This window comes from Cyanistes caeruleus, chromosome 6 (assembly GCF_971803275.1).
Source record: "Cyanistes caeruleus chromosome 6, bCyaCae1.hap1.1, whole genome shotgun sequence".
Lineage (NCBI taxonomy): Eukaryota > Metazoa > Chordata > Aves > Passeriformes > Paridae > Cyanistes > Cyanistes caeruleus.
Genome location: NC_141706.1, coordinates 5,844,750 through 5,864,972, shown reverse-complemented (window position 1 = coordinate 5,864,972; position 20,223 = coordinate 5,844,750). Strand labels below are relative to the sequence as shown.

Sequence of the window (20,223 nt, the reverse complement as noted above, 5' to 3'; positions counted from 1 at the left end):
AATATGAAATGATTGCAGCTTACAAAGGTGTCAATAACTGTGAATTAGTTCAGTGAAGAGCTGGTGGTTTATCATTTGGACATGCAGTGTTGCTGTGTGTCACACAACATCACTCACAAGAGGATTATGGTCTGCTTAAATGACAAATGCATCACTCTGTGCCAAACTCCTCAAAACTTGAATTTCTATACTTATTTGGAAACAAAACCCTTAATGATGATGATGGGCATTTCAAGTCCTCTGCTAGTTTCAATTCTCTTTAGCTTGTCTTGATGTGTGAGAAGTGCAGATCATGAACTTGTCAGTCAGGCAAAGGCAATAGTGCTTTACAGCCTTCTAATTATCTAAAGAAAAAAAAAATTCTGTACACACAATTGTCCAGTGAACTTTTGAGGGTAAAATTATCTTTGACATCTGAGAAGTATGACACAGCAATGTAATAGCACATACTGCTGCTTGGAGGAGTTCTGCTGACTTTTTATCATAAAGATCCTATTTAAGTTGACTCTTAAAATTGTTTTGCTTTCCTGTTAGCTGCCTAGAGGTATGAGAAATTTTTTGTTTTAGTTTTCTTGCCCTTGGTGTGGCCATGTTGACTGTAACCAATCACCTCCTTACTTCCCATGTGCCTCAGCATGGTTTCCAGAAGTATCTGCTCCATGACCTTACAATATTTGGGTTCTGCTGTGCCAGTGAGCTAACTCATAAAAACTCTATTTTGGTGTCCTCAGTTTCCCAGTCTTGGGGGAATGATTTCCTTTTGGTTTAATTATGTTTTTTATGTTGTGGCAAGAGGCTTTACCATGAAGAAAAGGCTAGCACATAAAAGCTATTTTACCTTGGTCAGACCCAATACACTGATTTTTCAGGGAACTTGGCCAATGGGTTTAGCAGAGTGTAAGACACCAGTGAGACATCATGGTAGATACCTGACTTAAGATACCTTACATCATTTCTCAATATGGTTAAATGTCCCCCCACCTCCCCAAAATATTTTTGTAAATAATTACAGTGGAGAGCTTTGAAGAGGTGAAGATATGAAGGACAGTGGCTGAATGCCATTTCTGGCCTCTCTGTTGTTAGAAAATACAAGGAAGTTGATGTCTGCCAGAAAGGTAAGGCTGAATGCTTTTTTAGTTGGAGACACTCTGTGTCTTACTGGCCCTGGATTCTTGAAGTTGCTATCTACTTCCTGAAAACCTCTAAGATAATCCAGTTCTAAAAGATGTATTTTTAGCTTGTTGTGTCCATCTTTTGGATGAAGAAATAACTTAGCTTTTTACTAATTTTCCTTAATGTGGCTATTTTTGCCATGTAAGTACCTTTATTTTATCATGTGGGAAACAAATGGGAAAAAGCCACTTCCTTATAGATATTTTAATAAGGTTTCAGATCTTTTTGTGTTTGTATGTGAACATCTCAGGTGGAAGATATCATATAACATGAGATATACCTTTTTAATGAGAAATGCAATATAAGGGTGAATAAATACAAATTAAGACTGAGAAGAACTCAGTGATTATCTCTATTTTGGTTTTGTATTATATCCTGAAGTTCTGTTATAGCTGAGTGATGTGCTCACAGTTAAAGGCAGTTTTGTGCAACCTATTTAAAACATGTTGAAATGTAGCTTTAGAGTACCTGAAACGGAGATGGATGAAGTTCATTTGACAGTGCAGTCTGGAAGAGATACAAAAGCTCAAGCACAAATTCAAGTGTTCAAGTAGTTATGTCCAAGTTTATGCCATGTCATAGCACATATCAGCATTGGTTTTAAGGACTCGTGAAGGAAGCCAATTTTTCAAGACATTAAATGTTGTTCAACTCCATCTCAGGCTTGTAAGACAACTTATAACACTCTCTTCTCCTCCTCCTCTCAATCCTTTGTAAATTTTATAGGTAGTATTCTCTTCCCTCAGTCTTCATAACCTAGGAGTTGCATATGTTGGAATTAAGAGTTGTAAAAGAAACATTGCTTGTATTTTAAAAAACAAAATCTACGTCAAAAGCAAAAGAAACCTGTCTTCACCTTGTCAATTGACTAAGAGGCTAAATCATTTAGGAGTCTGCCTTCCTTACCTCCTTCCTGCAGAAGACAAAAGGTTTGGTTTTCACAGTGTACATTTGCAAGTGTAATGCAAATCTAATTGAAATTGTAGTGCAAATCTATGCTTTCTACACCTATTTTTAAGGAACTCCTGATGTTTCAAGTTTCTTTTATGCTAGAACAGTATGAAATGTGTTGGGCATTTTCCTGAAATTGGGTTGTCCAAGTCAGAATTTCAGCTTCTGATTTTGGGAGTTATCTGTGTGACTATCACCAGTATGTGTATCAGGCACTAAAATGTGGGAGGTCTAGATTTAAATCTCTGTTCTTCTTTATTCAGAGCAGTTTATCCTCCATTACCTGGAGGCATGCAGGGCATGGACTTGAATATGGATCCCCTGTTTCAAACCATGCCAATAGACAGGCTTATCAAGTTCATGTGAACGTATCTAGATGTATGGTATAGCTCTGTGCAAAGAATGCAGCTTGGAGTTATGATAAAGTTTCATTTAACCAAAAATACTCTGTTCATGTCTATGTGTATAAATAGCAAATAATTAGTTATACTCAGAATAACTCATTAAAATTCCATTTAAAGTCATTAAAGTTAATCTGGGCATTTAAAACATCATTATCATGCAATTAGTTTGCTGTCTGTTGAATACTGGACTTTTTTTAATTGCATCTGAAAGGGGAAATTGGAAGTGGAAGAAACTTGCAGACAAAGCAACAAAAATAAATAAAATTTCTTGCTGTCTGGTAAAAAAACTCTCCAGAAAAGCAGATATGGATTTCCCAAAGTGGCCTTCCTTTCTGATAGCCTGTTCTTTCCCCTCCCTCCCTAACACTGCTGAAAAGTTACGTTTCTGTTACTTTTTCATTTCCATTTGACTACATCAGAGAAGACCAAATTATTTCCTGAGTGATGAAATGGGGGGGGAAAATTAATTGAAGGATAAAGTCCTTATTATTTTATAACTAATTACCAAGTTCCAGCATTCTGTGCTGGAATGAAAGATAATGTGTTAAGCTCCATTTCTCATCATCATCAGGGAGGTGTCCCTGCTCATGGCAGAGGGGTTGGGACTAAATGATCTAGAAAGGTCCCTTCCAACCCTTAATATTCCATCATCACTATCCTGGGGAGCAGTATTTGTTCTGCTATGGCTGCACAGTAAAAGTAAATCCCAAACTGAAGCTGCTTTCTGCTTTTATTAGCTTGATTTTTGGTGTTTTGTTGTTTTGGGGTTTTTTTTTGGGGGGTGGGGCATTGTTTTGTTTTTAAGTAAAATAATTACTAGAAAACAAATGAATATATTTTAATTGTATAAACCTTCTGAATTACCTCGGTACTCAAATGACTGGGAGAGTACAAAGCAGGGGAACACATTTTGGAATCACTGGAGACTCATTCTGTGTATCACTTTTCAGCATGCTGAATATGCTGGGATAGTAAAAAAAAACCCAAACCCAATGTTTAATTCAGGAACACAATTTGGTGGTAATTTTCATAACAATAAGATGCTGTTAAGCAAATGTTATGAAGTGGTTTAGGTATTGAATGAGGTAAGAAAGGAGATAGAAATTAGATTGCCATATACTGGTAGTGCTTTAATCTCACCTTCCTTTTTTAAGGATAAGCTTAATACTTTACTGATTTTTTTTCTCATTTGTCTCCTAATTTTGTTTATTAAAACATTTCAATTCTGCCTACTTAGCTGCTTTGTACTCTAGAGTTACATATGAATGAGTCTGGGAAATGAAATATATTAACATTTCTAAGAGTTTCAGTCAGAAGAAAATGCTGGAAGTCTTTGCTGTGAAATAAAGAACGCTCTACCTGACACTTGGGCCAAATTCAGCTACTAATTCAGGTTTTTAGTCTTATTGTCATGGAATCATTGAAGCATCTTTCCCAGATGTTTTACTCTGAATTGTGCTGTGATGCTGCCAAGGTGGGTGTGATCAAAGGCTCTTTAGATGATGCCTCCTCACCGCTGGAGTGGCCAGCAGCTCCATCCTTGAGCAATGGCTGGCTGGCCTCTGGCAGGCCTTGGCCACTGACTGCACCCTCTGCTTTTATTCCAATTATTTCCAAATTGTTGTCTTTAGTGTTATAAAGTGGGGGGTGAGATGAACTTTCAAGTTAATTGGAGTGAAAAGGAAGACAAATTTTTAATTGTAAAGAAAGGAAATTGCTGTAGCTGTGGAAGATGGAATCCTGTTAATTGCTTTTAACTGACGTCTTGGCCACTGAGATCAAATTGATGGGTAGTACTTCCCTGCCTTTACCCTTCCTGAGGAGATAAATTATGTTTTGGAGAGCCTGGCAGCAGAGAGGTGTGGGCTGTCCCATGAGGAAGGATGGTCCAGGAGCCATGAGTGACCAGGGCTCAGGCAGGACAGTGCCCTTGTCCCCAGTGCAGTCCCACATCCAGGACCCGGGGCTGCAGCTCCCAGCTCAGACTGCTTGGGCATTTAAGGGCTGTTGGTGCACTCAAGGCCCCAGTGGAAGGTTTGTAAGGAATAAATATCAATGGTGAGCTGGCACTTTCATACAAGTTTTTGTGCAGATGGCCTGTGGCACAATTTGGAATAAATTAAAATGGTTTCAATTCTCCCTAAGAGAATTATTCCCACTTACAGATTAATGGAGTACATTTTTGCCATTTGCTGATGAAACATAGTGTATATTCTCACTGTGGATAATGGTTGAGTTAATAGACTGAATATATGAAATTAAATCTCTTTCAATATTTTTCAGTATTATGTAGTTTCGTTCTATTATGCAGAGCAGTATGTTAATACTGAGAATAAAATGGTGCAGACTGTTAAGTCTTTGGAATTTTTTCCCTTGGATTTTTTTGAATCACAAAACTTTTGATTGCAGCATGAACCTTCATTTAAAAAATTTAGGACATTTCAGTGGTTAAATACCATACAGAGTATTTCAGTTCCTTACCATGTAGATTTCTCAAAAGCTTGTAAGAGAAGAGTCATTAACATTTAGACTTTTGGTTGTTTTCTCTATAATCTTCATGTTCAAATAAAGTTTTGGATCGTGATTTGATGTTCAGCCTCTGTTGTGCTCATGTGTTTTATCCTGTTGTACAAATTACTATTAAAAGTGGTTAGTTAGCCTGCTCTAAGGGGAACTGGGTTTTAGATTAGAAATATCCAGTCTTTGAGAGCCTGGCAGTTTAAGGGAATCCTAGGCTGCCACAAGGCAAATATTAAAATCCAGATCCCTCAAAAGATTAAGTACTAAACTTCAGTAGTTATGTTACATTTTGTCTGCCTCATAGTGTTTGTTCCATTCTCTAATTACATCTTGTGCTTAATGAGATTATATATTTTTGAGCAGTGAATAAGTATAGAATTTCATTTTAAAAACAAATATTTTCTACATACTTAGAATATTTTGCTGAAGAAATCTAGGCCAAAAGTGAAATCCACAACTTTTAAATGAAGATCTGAAATCTTTGAATTTGATGATGAATTTGAAGATGAATTATGACTATTTTTTTGGAACTGTTTTTATGATGTTTTTCACAGGAGCTGCTTCCCAGCCCCCTTTTAAATCAACTCTGCAGGGAACTATTTCTATTTGAATGTTTTGCTTTGCTGGTCTAATGGACCTCTAAGTTCTAATGATGGTTTTAGATGCTGCTGCAATATATAAAAAGCACCAGCAAAATAAAAAAACCAAACCAAACAAAGAAAATTCAACAATAAAAAAAAAGCTGAACAAACAAAAGCCAATCACCACTACCAAAACGAAAAAAACAAACAAAAAACCCAAAATAAATTTAAAAACCCAAACAAATGACAAAACTTTGTGACACCTTTATGGTCTTCATAGAATTCATTAACCTGCACTGTTAATAGTAAGACTAATGCAGCAGATCAAGGCTGTTATTGCTATTTGAATGGCTTTGCTTTTGTTTCAGCACAAGCAATCTGCAGTGACTGTTCCTATAATGGTATTTTCCAGAGAGCCTCAGAGACATTCACTTTGATTGGCAGTGCTGTAGGACAGGGCACTTCTGGACAATTTATGCCTTTTATAGCAGCCACTCGATGCTGTTACTTACTGTGCTGTGTTCTATCAGGCTTATCATTTACTGCAAATTGAAGATATTTCCCAGTCCATTTAAAGACTGTTCCATTGTTAGAAGACTCGTGTCCTCTTTTATATTTTGTTGTTATTTTTGTGATGGTTTTTGAGTTTCGCCTGTTGCCCGTGGCAGATTTATCTTGCTTCTTCTATATTTAATTATAGTTCCAGTGGAATTCTTTTTGTGAAAAAGCAAGTCTGACTTGCATTCCTTGTTTTGACAAGTAAAACACAATTAATTTCTGCATAGTGCTATTCACAGTGTTTTAGGCCACGTTCCTTGGCATTTCTTGAGAGAAAATAATTGGGAGAAAAAATGGATACTTTGAAAGTTCTCCTTCTTGTTGATTTTGTGGTGAGTAGTTATAGGATCCCTGTTCAGATTTGCATCTGCATGAGGTTCTGTGAAAACCTGGAGCTTTTGACCTTAATGCTTCAGAAGTATGAGTAAGAATACACAGATTGTACTTCCCAGAATTTCTTTTAGCAATAATATAAACCTGTCTTGATGGTTACAAAACAGTATTTTGTGACTGTTCTTCTCTGTGGACAATGAATCTTCGTACCCATTTTTCCTTTTTATATAGTCAGTGTGTGCTTGTAACTTCATGGAAATGGCTTCAGGGAGCCTCATTTGTTCTTTTCATCAACTTTGCAGTACAGTTGTCTCATTTAATTTATAGTTCTTTCTTTTGGTTTGTCCCTGGGTGATGCACTTTGCTAAGTGAAATTAAATTCCAGTCATTTTTAAAAATCTAATTCTTTAAATCTGGTTACAAACCCCTTTCTTTACTTCTGACTTGCTGCTGTCTGTCCCATGTAGTTACTCTCAAGTCTTTGTCAGCTTCCACTGACAAGCTGGGTATATAAAAGCTCAGTCCAGATTGATGAGGTTTGGTGCAGCCAACAGTGATCTTTCCTTCTTCGCCCATTGCAGACTTTTGACCTGAGGGAGCCTTTTAATTCTTTTGTTCAGAGATATTTGAGGACCAGAAACATCCCTTTGCCTTTTTGATTCCTGCTTGTTCTGTTTAGTCAGGAGACTCTAGTCCTTGCTCTATTCTGCCTGTGATGCAAGTAATTCCTAATTTCTCCTCAGTTTGGTTTCACAGCTGGCTTTTTAGGGTGGCTGTTGATTCAGTCCTGGGCTCATTGTTTGGGTCATGGTTTAATCTGATGTGACTCGTAGCTATTTGGGTGACATCAGCACCTTGTTTGTGTGATTTTTCCCAGTGTAGTTATGGTGACATGAAAACAGCCAGTTTAAATATGTCAAATTTATTTAAATATGTCAAATTTGCATTTGCAACTGATGCAGCCTTCACAGCTCTTTATTGATTTTAATAGAGTTATGTTGCTTTAAAGCAATGAAAGAACTGCCCTTTGTTTTCCGTATGTTATGATTCTTAAGCTGTACTTGCCATGTTGTAGCTACTTAGATAGCCACACAAAAATGACCAGGGCTGCACCTTAACATGTGCTCAATGTTCAGTACTAGGTCCATGATCCCTTTTTGCTTTTCTGTAACTATTTCTGGTTTTAGAAATAGGCCTGTTTTTTCACTTTCCAGGCTGCTTTCAATTATAGTGTGACAACAGCAGGATTTTGACAAATTCTATCAAAAAGCAGATTATACTTCTATCCTTAGAATATTTCTTGATCTGTACTAGATATTAAGGTTGGTATGTTTTCCACTGAAGCTTCCCACCACAATGAAAGTGTAGCACAAGAGAGTAAATGCCTCTTCATGCAGCTCCAGCTGCAGGACTGAGGTATAAATGGATGGGGGAAAAAAGTGACAATTTGCTTTCAAAGGATTCATTAATCAAGAATTGCTTTCTTCCTCTCTACTGAGAAAAATTCAGCTTATAATTATAGTGTACCCAGTGCATCAGGTCATGCCTTTCTATTTTTATCTAAGTTGTCTTCCATCTTACCCATCAAAATGTTCTGAGACTTATTATCATTCTTAATTATTACAGCTACTGTTTCTGTCTCTGAGAGATCTTTCTGGTATTTCACACTTCAAATCATATTTTTAGTTTAACCAGCTCCATCCACAATGCAATAATTAGAAGACCTACATGCTTTCTCTTTGTTATAGGTGAATAAGTTTTTCAGTGCTCTTCTTTTACTCTATTTCCCATGTTTTGCAATATTGCTTGGTTATGACTCATACTCCCACAGCTGGCTGCCCGTTTAGTAATTCCTAATATTCCACAAACTGCATATCCTGATTAGACAGGAGATTCTGTGTCTGCAGATGAGAACCTCATCTCTTGTGTCTTTGAGAGGCTGGTCCTTTTTGGCTATAGAACCTAATTTTGTGGAGTGAAATTCCGCTCTTGGATAGCACCAATGATCATCTGGTTAGGCTTGCTTTATTCCTACTACTCTTAAGGACAGTTTGGGTGAAAATTATTTTCCATTTACTGATGGAAAGAGTATTGTGTAGGCTGATCTACTCTGAATAATGAGTATCACACATAAACTTATGCTACAGTACCTGGTACTATGTATAACTATTGTTATAAAAAGAGAATTTAATTGAATAAAGAGATTGTCAGTACACTAAGCCCTAACTAAACCCTGTGAACAGAAAGGTAAGCACTGGAAAGCTGCATTCCTTAAACTAAGGTGTTCTTTTTTTAATTGTTTAATTTAGAAAAATACCCAACACTAATTACTTCAGTATTTTTTTCTATATGCAATCTACTGCAGAATGCTAGAAATGTGTTATCTTTTCTTTATTAATGCTTGTTTGATATGGAATCCATGGAATATATTTGGAATATTGAAGGTGTGCTTTGGAATACTGTAAAGATGGAATATTGTGAAGATTCTACCCCAATGGAAGAATATTTCTGCCATCCCCTGCTATTGTTATGAAACCTTGGAGTTGAATGCTACCCTTTTTTCTTGCAGAGGCAATATTGTATGCAGGACAGAGCTAGTGAGCAGCTGAATAAGAGCTCCTGACTGGGGATTTCAAGTTGCCTAGGTACAAAGCCATGTCTAGTTACAGGTAGTCTGGATTTACTTTGTAGCTGGGATCAGAAGTGAACATTCTTCCAGGTGCACAGAAATTCATACAATCACCATGTGGTAATTTGCCTATTTTGTCTTCTTTCAGTGCCTGTTAACAACTTTAATGTGAGTGCCTTTATTGACAGGGCCAGGGAGACTCTCCAGTGCCAACCAGATCTCTGTGAGACCTTGATTTAAACGTGAGTTTGCAGAAGTGAGACCTGGTATGGTAAGAACCATTAGCTGCAGGCATGTGATGGGAAGCAAAATCCCTATTTTGCCCCAGTCCTTTCTCTCAAGATGTATTGAATCTAACATCAAGCAATGTGGGAACCAGAGAGTGAAAATGGAGCCAGAGTACTGGGAAACTTTCTTCCCAGTCTGCTCAGAGAATAACGGAGTGAGGGCCAGTGTGCTGGAACTGTTGGGAACACCTGAGAAGGTGAGGGAGAAGAGCATCATGGATGGCTGATCTCCCTTCCTGTGTGTGAAAGAAAGTAGGGAAAAGGTTGCTGGTCACATGGAGCACATCTCCCACAGAAGAAAGTTCCTACAACTCTGTAAAATGCAACTTCCTGGGTTTTTTCCCTCCAATCCAGAAGGGTGTATATCCAAAGAGGAGAGTTGGGGGAACAGGCTTGTTCACATAAAAGGCATTTTTTTCCATCTTCTTAAAAAAAAATTAAGAAAACCAGTTTGTCAGCCTTTACTCAGCTTGTTCCCAGTTCAGCTCTGTTTGATCAAAAGGTAGCAGCTTCCATCAGTATCTCTCTCACCTCATAATATTAATTGCCATTATGAAATTGCATAGAGTATTACTGAAGATAGGTTAATTATCAATGACAAAAAATAGCTGTGCAAATGTAGCATCAGAAACATGGTTTGTTTTTGGGTTTTTTGTGCAAAATCTCTCTGGTTTAACAGTGAATTCTAAGGCAGAGAATTTGTTTTGGTGAACCACCAAATGAACCAAGGTGTAACACAACTTTCATCTCTGTGGAAATCCACTACTTTTCATTCTTGCACATGTTTGCCTTCCCAGTGATGTGTATAATACAAGACAGATATATCTTTCTGAATATTCATAACACAGATGTGATATGATAGGTTTAATCTGACATTAAGAGGATGTAGACTGTATTTCTACTGGATGTCATTCTTAGCTTAGGTCTGGGGGAGCTTAACACTAAGGCATTGTCTGCATGAACCTGATACCTGTTAGTTTGTTTGTTTGTTTTAAGGATGTTTATTTAACCTCATGGTTCTAAGTGTATTTTTTAAGGAGAAAAAGTGCTAAAGATAGTAATGATGACACGTTGAATTAGTTTTTATTTGTGTGATTCTAGCATATTTCTGAAGGGGTGATGAATTTGTGAAACTTCACAGTGTAGAGTTGCACCTGAATAACATTCTCAGGTATTAAGAGAGTGTATTCATGGGTTTATTTCAAGTAATTCCCCTGTGCTTGGGAGACCTGATACTCAATATGCAATAAATTTCCCTTTTTTTGTGTGTGTTTGATATCTAACCTTTCCTTATTTAGTTTCTTTGCTTACAGCTGAGTTTTTTGGGTGGGTTTGTGGGTTTTTTAATTTTTTTTTTATTTGTTTGGGTTTTTTTGTTCACAGTTGTAGCTTTTCTACAGCCAAATACAGACGTGGCTGGCATGGGTTGGACAAAATTGCATTCCTTTCCATCACTTCCTTAGGTAAATTCAGTATACAAGAGAGACTTGACCCTAGTAAATACATTCTCAAAAGTCAATTTGGGTTATGCCAATGAGCTAAACTGCTTATTAATTGATGTTCTGTAATGCTCTACTAGAAGCAGCAATTTAAAATATATCACAGATAGGTTTTGGCTGCCTGTGTTCCATTAAGTTGTCACAGGATGCTCCTGGTTCTGTGGTGTTTTATTTTGCACTTCTCTTCAGGGTTGAACAGAACAGCACAAAACTGCCTCTCTGTAATTACATTTCAATGACACAACTCTGAAATTTGGTTTGACACCAACAATGTCAGAATATATTGGTCACAAACAAGCTTGGAAATTAATGTTCCTCCAAGGCAAGTTGGGAAGCTCATGTCTGATACTTAAATGTTTCGTGACTTTGATTCAAAGTTGGAGCAGAGGGGATAAAAATTGTGTGGATGTAGGAGCCTCCCTCTCTTCCCTGTGACCACATATCACAGGAAAAACGTACGTGGGCTGGCAGTAAAGCCCCATGGATGAATTTGGGAGTTCTGTCCCATGATGGCTTTTGCTCCCACAGAGCTGGTGCAAGCAGCTGATGCAAGCCTAAAGAGATCTCTTTTAACTCAGTTTTTCAATTCTCAGTGACATTTACTCCATGTCCCAAAGGGCCAAATCAGTGTGTTTGTATTCCAGCCTCATCTGTGAGTTTCTGAGCACACATCAGCAGGCCTAAAGCATTGCAGCTTACACAGGGCCCCTGGCAGCCCTTCCTTGGTCTTTTAGGCACTGACAAGGCTGATTTCAGTCTCTGCTAAAGGGAGAGATGACTGTTCATGCATGGTCACCACACACCACTCTTTGGTTTTGTGTTTCTCCTATACAGGCTTTGTTCCTATTAGAAAAAATATACTTTTAATATTTATATTCCGTTTTCTTCGACATTTCCATTGAAAATATTTGTAGCAATTATTATTAACGTATTTGATGGTAATATCTGAGTATTTAGGAACCAAAATACACCTCTTACCCTACAGTCTGATTCATTTTTGGGAGACTATTGGTAATTGTTGCAGCAGTGCTTTCAAGCCTGGTCTTCTGATAAAAAGGAGTTTTCCAGTTTAGAGGTAAAAGTACAAGGTACTTAAAAAAAACATAATTCCAATTCCTTTCTTGTATCTATTAATTTTCAAAGAAAGTTACATTTTAAAAAGCATAGCATTTACTTTCATTTAACTCTCCAACTTCTGCTAAATTTTTAAGTACAAAATAAAATGTTTGTATTGGAATAATTATATACTGCACAGTTTAAGCCTTCAGTTATGCTCAGGCAATGCATTTGGGTCATTCACTAAAAATGAGAAGCTGACAGTCTGATCAAGTAGACATTTACAGGTGAGAAGAGACACTTTGAATATTTAGGCTTTTATGTACAACTGGGAAAACTATTCCCTCAGGTTTCTTTCATCAGATATTTAATATGCCCATAGTAGACCTAAACCCCTTTTCTCAGTGTCTATAAATAATTGACTAACTTTTAATACTGTGGTTAGTCACTCTTATCCTGAACACATGTTTGCATTAGTCACTGAAATGCAAATTAATTGGCTCAGTTGTGTGATTAGCTCATAATATCAGTCATCATAATTTTCCTATTGAAAGCCAGAACTTGGTAAAGCTGATCTCCCCTGCTTTTCTCACCTCCCCTCTGGCAAAAGAGAGGGACATGAACTGAAAAACACATTATAGCTGTTCAGAACAGTTCTGGTACCAGTTTTTATAAAGAAAGGCTCTCAGGGGTCTGTTTCTGTTGTATTCACAATACTTGCTATGTTCATTTATGTGCACATTAAGACTTTCGAAAAAAATTATTTCTTTACATATATTACATTGAAGGCAAAATTGTGTGCAATTTATGATAAGGAAAAATGGTGTGATTTGAGGATAATCCCACAGATTATGATTGGTATTTGTTTCTGTGCTGGAATAGCATCCCTTAAAGTGTGAATATTGTCTGAACCTTGCCTGAGGATCTGACAGAGTCATGCAGGCTTGGAGTTCAGCTGGAGATACAGAGATGCTTTCCAATGTGATCATGCAGTTCCATTGAATTCTACTGGTTTGTTAAGTTTTGTTGTGCTGCAGGAACAGGGTATTTAGTATTTTCTTTAGATGCTAATTGATTTGTTGTTGTTTTAAACTGGAAAAAGTTGCACTCTATTTTCTAACATTTGGGAATATGTCTTGCAGTGGTTTCGAGTGTAAATTCAGATGTAACAGGAGCAACTAGATAAGCGGTGTCTATATATTGAAAAAAAATCATATTTATCTGACAGCTTCTGCAGAGTAGCTGCTTCATCTAAATAACCAGATAAAGGCCTGGAGGAGAAAAGGGGCTTAAATATAGGTTTAAAAATGTTCACAAATACATACTTCAAGGAAGGTAAACAACATATATGTACGACTATGTCTTACCTCCTATCCTGAAAATTATTGGCAAGAATCTCCCTGAACAGCAATGAAAACAATATTCCCCCCATCCTCCCTTTGAATCATGCAACAATTCATAAGCAAATTCATAAGAAGTGGCATTTGGATGTTTTTAGGCAACATGTGAATTTTCCTCCCACAGGTAGGGATCCAAACATGGATCAGGAGCACCATGAATCTCTGCTAGGAGAAGAGTTTGTTGCTAAGAGTCAGACTGGAAAGTGTCGATCCCAAATACTGTCCCAATTCATGGTGGGATTGATTTTAAGAGTGAAACAGACCAGTCTAGGAGAAATGGTTCAGTTGACCCCAGAAGAAAATATTCCTGTGAGAAAATGCAGGTCAGTGTTGCTCCCCACCCCTGTGCTCTTTATAGCAGGCAGAGGAAGGAGGCAGCTGCAGTGGTACCTGAAGCATCAGGTAATTTCCTGAATTGCAGGTGAGGAGAGATGTTCATGGTGCTGCTCATGGAAGCTCGAGGAAATGTGGAACAGCAGGACCCAAGGGATGGGTGTGTTTGGCACCACATTGAGGGTATGCAGGCACTGAATTTATTTATGGCACATGTAATCCTGTCCTGGCTAGCACTACTCTTGACTGGCATTTTTAATGACTTCACAGGTTAAACTATTAAAATTAAACTGGGTATAGATTTCAACTTAAAACTCCTTTCTTTGGATTAAGATGGATGGGTTAAATGAAATCACTGGTGACAGTTGTGTGAAGAAATGGAGAAATTTCTTCTCCATGCTTGGCAAATCTAGTACAATTCACAGAAATGAACCTTGTAAATTTTTTTTTAGCTGAAACAGGAAATATGGCAATGCAAATCAATATATTTCTGTTTTATTGGAACTGTCTGTAATACTAAATATAGGTAAGAGTCCAGGAATATATTACTGCTAAACAACATAAGCCTGTAGACACTTAAAGGAGGGCAAAGTGGCAAAAATAAAGATAAATTAATGAATCAGACTCCTAGTTCTGCTTGTAGGTCCCTGAAGAGATGGAAGGATAGGACATTTTGCTTTAAGAATGGTATCTACAGCATAGTTATGTGTTTTCCTCCATTGTTTTAGTGTTGGTTGGAGTCCAGGCTGTGTTAAGGACCTTACAACCAGCCTGTCACTGTTCCAACTTACCCTGACTCCCCTGTGGTTGTCTTGGCATTTAGGGATTGTTATTGACCAGAGATGATATCTTTTATTTGTTCTTGTATTTAAAGTTTGCATTTTTATTCCTTTTTATTGCCTTTGCATGCAATTCAGGGTTATGATTTCTATCTCAGAAATGCCCTAAATATAGAACTGATTTATTTTTACTTCATTATTTCACCTCTTAAGGTACATTCAGTGTCTTATTGGGAGTCCTGAAAATTTTCTTAAGTTGTCATCAGGAAAATAATTGTCTGGCTACTAATAATTTCCTGCTGTGGGGAAGCTGACTGTGGAAAGAAGGTAAGAAGAAACAGGGTTTGAAATGGATGTAAGAGCAAAAAATGAGTCTACTCTGCCATCATTATTTTCTTTATGAAGATACAGTTCTTTTCCTTCTTTAGGCCTCCACTAATTGTGGAATTAATAAGCAAATGATGAAGCATTGCTACTGAATCAAACAGAAAATCAGTTTGCTTGGTTTCCTGTCCATGTTGCATTTCCATTGTTTTCTCCATAAGGAACAGTAAACACTTTTATTGTTGCTTTAATGTGTCATTTATGTTGTTGCTTTGCATCACATGTTCTGCAGGAAGTTTCTCAGCTTTTCTGTGTAGTTTTTGACATTAAACTCTGATCATCAAAGCAGTGTTGTGGAATTAGGATGTAACTTCAGAGGTTTTAGTGTTTGTTCTTTTAGAAATGCAGAAACACCAACTGACATCAGTTCAGAAGATTGAGGTTCCTTTTTGTCAAAGGAGTCAACTTGTGACATTTGTAGTCACTTTTTTTTTCAGCTCAAAAAGAGATTGATCCTTTCTTTTTGCAGATCTCTTGTTGATGCTCTTCCAACATTATTCCCAAAGAATTCCAGGGGATGATAGGCTTGATTTGTGTGGCTCTATTTTCTTCTACATGACTCAGTGCATAAAAAGAAATGGCCACTGCTCCTAGGCAAATGAGTCAAAAGTCTATACCATCTCCCCTGTCTTCACAGTAGAAGGATCTAAAGAAGTTATCAAAACAACTTAGATATGACCTATGATTCTTTATCTTTTTGCTAGTTAGCCACAGGTGAAAATTTACATTCCTGTCTTGTGACCTTTTAGAAAATATATTTATTTCCCTATTGTTATCCTGTTTCTCAGACAGCAATTTTCCCATGGGCACCATCCCCCCTAAGCCTTTGCTGAGTTTAGCTCCAGTTTTTAACAAAAAAACTATAAAACTGGAGATTTCCTGGAGGGAGAAAAAAAAAAAATCAATCACTGTTTGATATATGAAGCACAATGGGAGAGAACATTTGGATGTAAATCCTGTTTGGCATTTCTCTTTCATCTGGGAAGATGATTTATCTGATGAGATGAGCTCCTCTTTTGTACACTGAGCTGTTCTTTTTATATCTTCAGCTCAAGTATTTCAGTTGTCTGCTTTGTAAAGTCACTTCTCACACAATTCCATCAACACAGTGAAGGCAGGAGTGAGTGTGGGTCAAAGGTTGATGCAGAGGGTTAGGGAGCCACTTTTAAACAGAGAAGTCACAATCCATACCCTCACATGTATACAGGAACAAAATTTCTCCTCATACACAAGGAAGGCCTTTTTGACAGTAGCTGTACTAAAAGTATGAAAAAAACCTCAGGGTTTTTTCCTGTGTTTCACCCTTTGCCCCCAGAATATTTTCTTCTGAAATTTTTTCTTGCTGGAAATTTTCCAAGCATTTCTAACACCAGCTTTCCAAAAGAAAGTTCATGTAGTGCCTGAGGTTTATCAATTAGATGTTGTAGCAGACCTTTTCACATGAACCAAACTGATTGTGTGTAAAATAATACTGGGTGCATTATGTACTGATGGGCAGCAGGAACACTTTAAAGTTTCTGTGGTGCTAATCTGTAAATCTGGTTACAGAGAGGAGTGTTTGTCATGCTGAGGGGTAAATCCAGTGTCACTGCATGGATTATTTTACTGGTTTAGTGGGGACTTCTTCTCCAATGATCATTTTATCTGGATTATGGACCTGGCTTACTGCATCAGGATATTTTTGAAACGGACATAACTTAATAGGATTTGTAAGAGTTCCCCCTCTTACAAAGGGAGGAGGATGTGCATCAACCTCCCCCTGCTGTAAAAGCCTCTGTTCACCAGGAAAAGTTCCCACTTGACCTAAGGAACCTGAAAAATTGGAATTGTGAACAATAATAATCAAATTTTTAAAAAGTTGGACCTTGAAGCTGTTGAAGTGCATAGGGCTTTGCATGAACAGGAATGTTAAATACTCTAACAGGTTTGCAATGAGCTCCAGGAGAAACTCGCTGTCAGGAAGGTTTTGTGGATATTCTTGTGCACAGTGATGTGTGGCTGCATTATTGCTAATGATGTAAGAAGTACAATTGAGTCAGACTGTTTTCCTAGTTCACTGAACCAAGGGACATAAACCAAGCTTGCCTTCTGACAATAGCATTACAAGCTCATCTTGCTAGTTAAGATTTAACAGTATTTGTGTTTTTCTTGCTACTATATTAATTAAGCAACCATGATGCTGCTCAGGCTGCAGATCAAGTCCAGCAAAGAGGAAAGAAAGTGAATCATGACTAGGCTATTAACTCAAATGAGAGTCATGAGGTGTTCTAAGCCCATTTTCTACTGGAGTTCTGGGCTTTGAAACTCATGTTGAATCAGAACAAGGCTGAACTGTAAACTATGGCCTGATTCAGGTAATTTTGATTCCTGTACAGAAGGTCCTAAATCAATTAATGCTAACAGAGGTAGACAGAACAGATAGCTTGGATCATATTCCTACATTTTTCAGATGTTGCCAAAGGTCTGGTTAGAAAAGCTGTAGTTAGAAACTACAAGAGTGACTTGGAAACTGCAGGTGCTCAAGAAACTCCTTGTGACGTGAACGCCCTCCTTTATCCCAAATAGTCTCAGAAAGGGCTACGGGTACATGTAGAACTCTGCATGGAGATAATTAACTCCCATGTGAGTGGAGTTTAATCAGATTGAAAGAGTGAGGGCACAGTCAGGTGAGTGTGGAAACCTTCCTTAAACTGGTGAGGTTCATTAACTTTGGTGTTGTTATTTATGGTGCCACTGACAGGAATGACACTGCTGGGATCACTTAATTTACCTTTATAGGAGAACCTGTATTGAGCAATTGAAAAGAGTTATTAAAAGTTCCCTGTCTCCTGCTGGCTTACAGCACGCATAAGTAGTAAAAAAGGTTCTGCTAAACTCTTATTTTTATATTGATTTCCATGGGTGACCCTCATGCTGCTTTAATGGTTGTGCATGTGAGCATAAATCTTTGAATTTGAGTTTTCACACAGTGTCACCTGAAATACTTTTTTAAAAAATAAGCAATTGGTAAGATGCTAGTTATCCTTGACAGAATAAACTCCAAAATCAGCTATTTTCTGCTACTTTCATATATGTGAATTTAGTTGTCTCTTCTTGTTCTGCTGTCAGAGTTGTTCTCAGTCCTGTTCTCTCCATGCTGGTTTTATGGGAGGTTGAGGATTTAATTGGTAATGTGCTGTAGCTCATTTTTCATTCAATCACATGGTCTTGGTGTGATAATGAAGGAAATGGAATGGAAGGATGGGCCCTAACACATTAAAAAAAACTTAAGATAAAGGTTTGTTTTTTAATGTGACAATTAAAACTAATTAACCTTTAGACCATGTTTGAATCCAGTGAGATTTCAAAGTTTCTTTAAAGAAAGCACTGTAACTTAAAAATGTGTTTTGTTAATTTAATGGTTTAATACATTTAAATTAGCTAAGTAATTTGAAAATTACTTTGCCATCACTTTGAAACTTGCTTCCATTGGCTTCTAATGGGACTTGAATTCTTTTCCAGATATAATCTGTTTCATGAGGGTGGCTTCATGTTGCAATAATCCTTCTCATTACATTTCTAGGGTTTAACTCCTTTTTTCCTTAATAACACTCTTGGCAACTAGTAGAGAGCAGTTTTCTGTTTCAGGAGTATTCTGCTTTTTAAAAATAGCGCTCAAGCTCTGTGAAGTTTGCCTAAGGGCTATTCTTGATGACTAAATTGAGGACTTTCAAATACCTGCAGTTTTTCCAACATGCACAAGGGATCTCAAAACCTCTGGGGTTTTTTTCATTTCCTGGACCTAAGGAAAATATCTGGGGGTTTGGAGAAAATAGTTTTGTCTTTGTTTTTTTGGTTGGTTGGGTTTTTTTTTTTCAGTAGTAGTAATTGCACAAAGCCTTTACAAAAAAAGCTGAGTGGGGCTGCAACACAACTCATTTAAGAATTCTATATGCATTATTTCAAACCCCTTTATCTTTCAAAGCCCTGCAGTACACACTGGGAGGAATCCTGATGGATTTTTGCTTTGTTAGAATATTGTTTCCAGTGCCTGATGCTGGCTCATAAATGTCTGGTTTGCAGTGTATTCAGGAGTACTCCTGCTCCTCCACCACACTGAGGATGGTGTACCTTGGTGCCTTTCTAGTTCAGTGCTGTTTCAGAAATTGTGTTTAAGAAGGTCTAGCTGATTCTGTGGTATCTGAAAGGACTAAGCCTGCAGTGTATCTCGTTAGACTGTTAGTGTGGTTTTTCTTCAGCTTGGAAAAGTGCAGTGAAAGGACATGTGACAAATTTGCCTTCTTTTCTAATGGCAAAGGCTTTTGGAAAACTTCCAATACAATGACCTTTCCAATTTGACTAATCAGTGTCAGAAAACAGTCTTGTCCCATCAAACATGAAATAATATTATCTTGCCTTTGTTAAATTGATCCGCAATTTTATAAATTGATTTATTTAAAGAATAAAGAAAAATATGAGTCTATGAACATAGATTCTTAGATTAATTTAGAGATAAACACTTTTTATGAGTTGTTCTTTATATTTCTCTATTAATTTAGGGATTTGTTTTAACTATGTTATTCCAGTTTTTCTCACATTTCCTATTTGCATGTCATTGCTTAGGTAGCCTAAAACAGTGGGATGAGCAAGCTCTGGGCATACTCAGTGGTTTGTATTCTCCTCTAGTTAAAAAAATATAAGGCCCCTTTTCTTCAGTTAACCCTATTTGTTTGCATTACAGGTCTCTATTGCTTGTGTTGCTGAATTGCATGTGGTTTGAAAAGAGGCTTTAGGCCAAAAACATCTGTGTGATGGAAAGAGATCCTTTCTGAGCAAAGCGTGGGAACTTTGGCAAATCCAGTACAATTCAAAGGAATGAATCTTGTAATTTTTTGAACTGAAACAGGAAATACAGCATCTTTCAGATGGAAAGATGTTTTCTCCTATTAGTTACTAACAGTTCCACCAGCCTGTGGTGCAGATGCTCACCCATGTATTTACACAAGCTCCATAAAACAGGATGTTCAGAAATAAAGAGGGAAATGTGAAATAACTATGAATATGCACGGCCAGCTGCTGGCAGTTCTTTCTGCTTCTGAGAGTGAGAGGCAAATGATGTTCTTACTAAAACACAAGTCAGAAATGGCTAAAAATGGCATTTATATACAGCCAGGAACCATATGTCAGGTTTAAGTGGGTGGTGGAACTCTAAATTGAGCCAATAGTTAAACTCAATGTTGTAATGAACATAACATATTGAATTAGTCTTCTGCATTGTCCATTGAGGCAAAATATTACTGAGAACTAATCCAGATTAAAGATTATCTATAATGCAGTTTTAGGCTGCTTTGTAAATC

The 20,223-nt window shown here is 37.3% G+C and overlaps 2 protein-coding genes across 2 annotated transcripts in view; one reads left to right on the top strand and one right to left on the bottom strand.

Annotated features, from left to right (window-relative positions):
- Positions 1-20,223, top strand: part of LOC111930520 (epidermal growth factor receptor kinase substrate 8-like protein 2) — a 68,111-nt gene that overhangs the window by 28,399 nt on the left and 19,489 nt on the right. Inside the window, exons 7-11 of the mRNA XM_086894734.1 lie at positions 1,013-1,115; positions 9,338-9,391; positions 13,516-13,714; positions 13,813-13,907; positions 14,717-14,830. The gene's annotated coding sequence lies outside the window, so the exon portion shown is untranslated. The remainder of the gene's footprint in view (positions 1-1,012; positions 1,116-9,337; positions 9,392-13,515; positions 13,715-13,812; positions 13,908-14,716; positions 14,831-20,223) is intronic.
- LOC147652387 (uncharacterized) overlaps positions 1-20,223 on the bottom strand; it is a 55,964-nt gene that overhangs the window by 28,158 nt on the left and 7,583 nt on the right. The window lies entirely within an intron of this gene.